The following is a 6,019-nucleotide window of genomic DNA, read 5'->3' on the forward strand; positions in this document are numbered from 1 at the left end:
TTTCTTAAGTACTTAGTTAATGTACTTGTTACTTTAATTCTGGAATTGTTACATTACCTAATTAAATGGTTACTACAGTTAAATACTTCCTTGGAACCAACATTACATAAAGTTTGATTACTCTGTTTGCAAGAAGGTAAGCAAATTCACCAGTAAACTTGGGGCTGAGGGTCTTGGCCATTGATGTCCCTTGAAAATTTAGAGTAATAGCATATTTTAAATAGACGTTAGGTTTTTAATGGCATACTTAGCACTAGATAACGTTAATCATGGTTTTGTGTTTTTATGGGGTTATTTACAAACGTGGATTTTTAGAAATTTTTTTTTAAGTATCTAAGAAAATAGCATTAAAATATCAGGTGACCTAAGCCCTAACCAGTTTTCTGCCTCAGAGAAATTGTATCATAAGTTTCTGGGTTTTAGTTTTTTATTTACCTATAAATTTTAATACTGATTGTGGTTTTAGGATATAGCTCACTTAAGAGTGCAGAAGACCCTAGTTCTGAAATTTCTTTTAAAAACCTGTTTTCTACAAGTGCTTTCAAAATCTAACTTAAGAAAAAGAAAGACTATATATCTTATTAATTGATAACCTCAAAGTTTATAAAGAATTTTGTTTTTTAGCTCTTATAGTTAACGTTTTCAAATATAGAATATAATGAACCAAGTTTATTTCCCATCTACTTTTTATATAAAAATACTGTTTTATACTTTATATCTACAAAGTATTTCTTCCAGTCTTTTTGGGAAGAAGTTTGATTACTTAGTGAATTATCTAATGACAAAATAGTCTAAAGGGCTTACGTCTTTTTTGTATTGTTCACATTAATGTCAGTCTACATTAATGCAGTTAATATGAAATTGAGTGTGCTTTTCCAATCTTAACTTTAGTTTTTATTACAAATTTCTCTTACATAATTCCCATGTAACACATCTTTGTATTCTAATTTCAGTGTGTAACTTTATTCATTTTAAGAGATCTGGAGTTTAGAAAAATCATGAACGTAAATATAAGTTTTCTACAAGAGAGGAAATATAAGTTTGCTTATATGCTCTATTAATATGCTCTATTAAATGAGCTCTTTTCTCCTTACATAAGTTGGAGTTCATGAGATCATACTTATCCTATGTTCAGTAAGCCCATTGTGTGACCTCATGTTTGACAGTCTAATTCAGAATAGTCTGAATTTCACCTTACCTTTGCATAATGGCTTCTCATAATCTAAGCCCCACTCTACATGAACTAATTGTATAATATATCTAAGTCATCCATTGGATGATTTTTCAATATGATAGTAACAAAACTGCAGGTTCACAGGTTTAGATACAGATTATTAAGAAAGCCTAATGGCCAGCTCCAAACTTAAGCATGAAGTCAACAGAGGGCATTTGGGACAGAAGTAGGTAGATTATTGTGAATGTCTTCTTATATCCAGGATGAAAGCTTTGTGTAGAGAATATTGTCATCACAGACTATAGATCTTCATCACATTTGTTCAGTATAGGACTATTCTGATATAAATACTGTTAAGTAAATATTTGCAAGTACTTATCACTGTTGATATACTACAAACTTAACAGTGAGTATTTCAGTAAGTGAATTTTCAAAAATACCAGAATTAAAAATGGACTACCAAAGCTGGGTGGTGGTAGCACACCCTTTTATCCCAGCACTTGGGAGGCAGAGGCGGGCATATCTCTGTGAGTTTGAGGCCAGGCTGGTCTACAAAGTGAGTTCCGGGACAGCCAGGGATACACAGAGAAACCCTGTCTATGAATGAATGAATGAATGAATGAATGAATGAATGAATGAAAATGAACAACCAAAATCTTGTTTTGAATTTTTCAATCCTTAAGCATATATTTCTAATGATAACTGTTTGCTGAATAAAGATAATAGTTCTCAATTAGTAGAGATTAATAGAAGCTAACTTTTAATTAAAGTAGAATTTGGTGATGTATCTCTTTTTATATCTTCATCGACAAACCTGGGTAAAACATTAGTACAGGGTGCTTTTAATACTACTTTTCTTGCGTTGTATATTTTCTCTTGTATTATTGTTTTTGGTAATGTAGAAAGAAAAAGTGTCTTTTTATTCATCTAGTTAGTAGATAATTTTACACTTTTCACATAGACAACATTTTTTTTTTTTGGTGCAATATATATAACCTGAACTATCTAACCTATTTTAAGATATCACCTCTTTGTGTTTTGGATGTATGTTTTAGAAGGAGAATATCAGAAATAATGATAGTATATTATTATTTGGTATATCTATTGGCCTAGCTATTAATATAGATACTTTGCAAATAATCTGTAATCAAACTTTGCAGTGACATTTTGGGGGTTTTTTGTTTTGATTTTGTTTTGTTTTGAATCAAGGTCTTAATGTAGTTCAGGCCTTGAATTGGCACTGTAAGCCAAGGGTAATCATGAACTCTTCCAAAGCATTGGGGCTGCAGGAGTGTGCCACCTTGATCAGCTTTTTGGCGACTTTGTTGTTTTCTTTCTAGATTTCATTGTGATTTGTTGTTTGGGTGACTGGGAGGGGTGGTAATGGAGATGTCCTTTGTGAAAATAACATGGTGGATATTTATCATGCAAGAGTTATTTTGTACCTAGTCCCGAAGACCAAAATCTGACAGCTGATCTCATTTTCAAACAAATGTATCTAAGACTAGCATACCCTTGTGGAGCTCAAGTACCAGGACCTAATGTGCCTTAGTCCATCTAGTAAACCTTGCACTGTTAACTCAAAAGACAGTAAAGTCTGGGGATGTGGCTCAGTGCTGCAGGGCTTGCCTAGCATGTACAAGGCCCTAGGTTCAATCCCTGGCACTGGATGGTACGGGAGAAGGCAGCTGTAAGTTACACTTTAGTTTCCTTCCAAATGTGCAGCTGTGTTTCATTTGGTCTGAATCCTAAATTGTACTTATGTCTTAGGAAACTGTATGTAGTCACCATTATGACTTCTAATACTGTACGTTTTCAGAACAACCTTCCATCATGTACAGAAATATATCAGAGAATGTATCATTAGGGGTATTTCAGCAACTGAAACTTGACAAGCTGCAGGCATATTGTGTGATAATGTGCACTAACTTTAGATGCTTCTAGAAGTATCTATCCTTGAGTCTTGACACTGCTAATAACCAGGGGAAGGGAAAGCCTGAGCAGGTAAATCTGGTTTTGGTCAGTAGTTTTGTATTTAACATTTAAACAGAAAACAACTAGATATATGGAGCCAGGTGTGTTAATGACACACATTACACCATTCTGTTGGCCTGGTATGCTAAGAGCTATAAGATATTCCTAGATGTCTTGTACTGGTTACCCACAACAGAGAGAAGGGGTTGGGATTTTTTTTTTTTTTTTGGTTTTTCGAGACAGGGTTTCTCTGTGTAGCTTTGCGCCTTTTCCTGGAACTCACTTGGTAGTCCAGGCTGGCCTCGAACTCACAGAGATCCACCTGGCTCTGCCTCCCGAGTGCTGGGATTAAAGGCGTGTGCCACCACCGCCCGGCGGGGATTTATTTTTAACTTCTTATTCTAGTTGGAAAATAGTAATAGTTATGTATATTTTTGATCCATTAACTTTTTTATACTGGAGACCCACCTCCGACCCCCTACTGGGAAGGAAAGTAATCGTTTGATGGCATGTTTCATGATGTAAAATTAAAAGAACTGTAATCTAATTTGAGATGAGTGTTCCAATTTTTAGTGCATGTGTCATGCTTTCCCCCAAAGTAATTTTCTAACTGAAAGGACAATGTGTGGGCTATCTGAAATGCAGCCTGATGGGACTTGGCATGGTGACTCATACCTATGACACTTGGGAGGCGGAGAGGCAGGAGGATTTTGAGTTCTAGGCCAGGCTAGACTGCATAGCAAGACTTTATCCTGAAAAGTTTCAAAAATAAATGCAGCCTCAGAACCACTTAGATGTACAGGAGGCCATAGACATCTGCCTTTGTGCTCTCCTGAAAATGGACTTTTTTTCCCCCTTCCCTTTCCTCCCTCTAAACCATCCCATGTAACCATTCCACTCTCCTTCAAAGTCATGGCCTCCTTGTTTTCATTAATTGTTAATGCATGAGTATGGATATACATATATGCTCCTACGTAGAGCCTACAGTTCGTATTTTTATAAATGTAATGACCTCAAAATTAGTGAAAACTAAAAGTTAGTAGGTCTGTTACTTGGTAGTTTCTGATTATAGGCATCTGTAAAAGTCAAAATTATGAAGGGTGAAAGATAGCTTTTATTAAAAAAACAAGATACAAATAATAGAGGTATTAACACAGCTGAATTATCCATAAGGTGAACAAGTGAGCTAGGGCCACGTAATGTTTTTAAGGCCATATTATTAAACAGAAGTGTATTTAATAATATGCTAATATTCATATACCTCTGTGTCTATGTAGCATGCTACTGTACAAAGAAAAATGCAAGTCAAATTTTTTCATTAAAAATGTTTTTCTAGGGCTGCAGAGGTGACTTGGTGGTTAAGAGCATTTGTTGTCTTCTGGAGGATGCATGTTTGATTCCCAGCAACTACATGGTAGTTCACAACTCCAGTTCCAAGAGATCTGACTCTCTGGGCATTAGTTGTGCTTGTGATACACATAAGTACATGCAAACAGAACACTCATACACATACATAAATCTTTGAGGGGTGGGATTCCAGACAGGGTTTCTCTGTATATCTCCGGTTGTCCTTGAACTCACTCTGTGTAACAGGCTGGCCTCCAACTCAGAGCCACCTACTTCTTCCCTAGTGCTAGGATTAAAGGCTTGTGCCACCACTACTAGCTAAGATTCTTAAATGCATAATGTGAAGTAACATCCTTCATGTTCCCTGAAGAGAAATATGTGGCATTATCAATCTTTAAAAGATTGTCAATCTTTTTTCATTTTTTTTCCTTAGATAGTTAAAGACAAAATGCAAAACTGACTGAACTTGTCCTGAGGCAAACAGCTAAAGCTTAGGAACAAACTAAAGTGAGCCCCTGCGGTTTCAGGTGTTGCCCACAGACTTAGGCAGCTAACAGGTTTCTTCTTGTGCATTGCTGCTAACAGGTTTCTTCTTGCACTTGGGCCTGTATGTCTCATTTCATGGCATAAGTGAATAAGAGTCCGTACATTACCTATAGACGTTCAAAGACCTTTCTGTGAGAAATAGAGCAGTAGTTTACATTGGGTTTTGAATGGAGATGTGGGCCACCATTTTAAGTAAAACTTCTTTTTTAAACTGTGAGCTTAAATTGTAAACTATTAGATCACTTGGGGTGGTACACACCTTTGATACCAGCATTTTAGAAGCAGAGTTTGAGACCAGCCAAAGCTACATAGTAAAATTGTCTGAAAAACAAAGAAAACTCATAAGTTAACACCTAAGCATAAAGTAAATAAAGTCTCAAAGATTCCTGTAATTTACAGGAATCCCTATAAATTTGAAACTAAAGTTTTCAAATATCTTCACTCAATTTTTAACAGCTTTAAGGTAAAATTGGGACAGTAAACATCTGATATGTAACAGCTGATGTATTTACCAGTGAAACATAGTCAATATATAATGTATGCTTATCTTCCCAAGATTGTTCATGCACCTTTGTAATCCTTTCCTAAAATGAGCACTTAATTTACATCCCCAGGAAAGTAATAATCACTCTAGGTTAGTTTGCATTTTTATAATTTTATTGGAATCATGTTATTTTATTTGTTTATTTGCTTTCACTTGGCATAATTGGAAATTACAGGTAGTAACAGTACATTTCTGGAAATTGCTAAGTACTATTCGTCTGAATGCATATAATGTAGTTTGTCCATTCACCTGTTGACTGGTATTGTTTGTTTCTGGTTAGGTGCCTTTACAAATAGTCACCTGACTAGTCATGTACAGATCTTTATATGAGCAGTGCTTTCTTTCATTTTTATTTTTAACATTGGTTTATAAAGGTTCTACCATTCCTTGATGTGGTGGTTGGTTTTAAAGGAGGTAGGCTAAAAGTTTGTTTA

The sequence above is a fragment of the Peromyscus eremicus genome, chromosome 4 (genome assembly GCF_949786415.1).
Source record: "Peromyscus eremicus chromosome 4, PerEre_H2_v1, whole genome shotgun sequence".
Classification (NCBI taxonomy): domain Eukaryota; kingdom Metazoa; phylum Chordata; class Mammalia; order Rodentia; family Cricetidae; genus Peromyscus; species Peromyscus eremicus.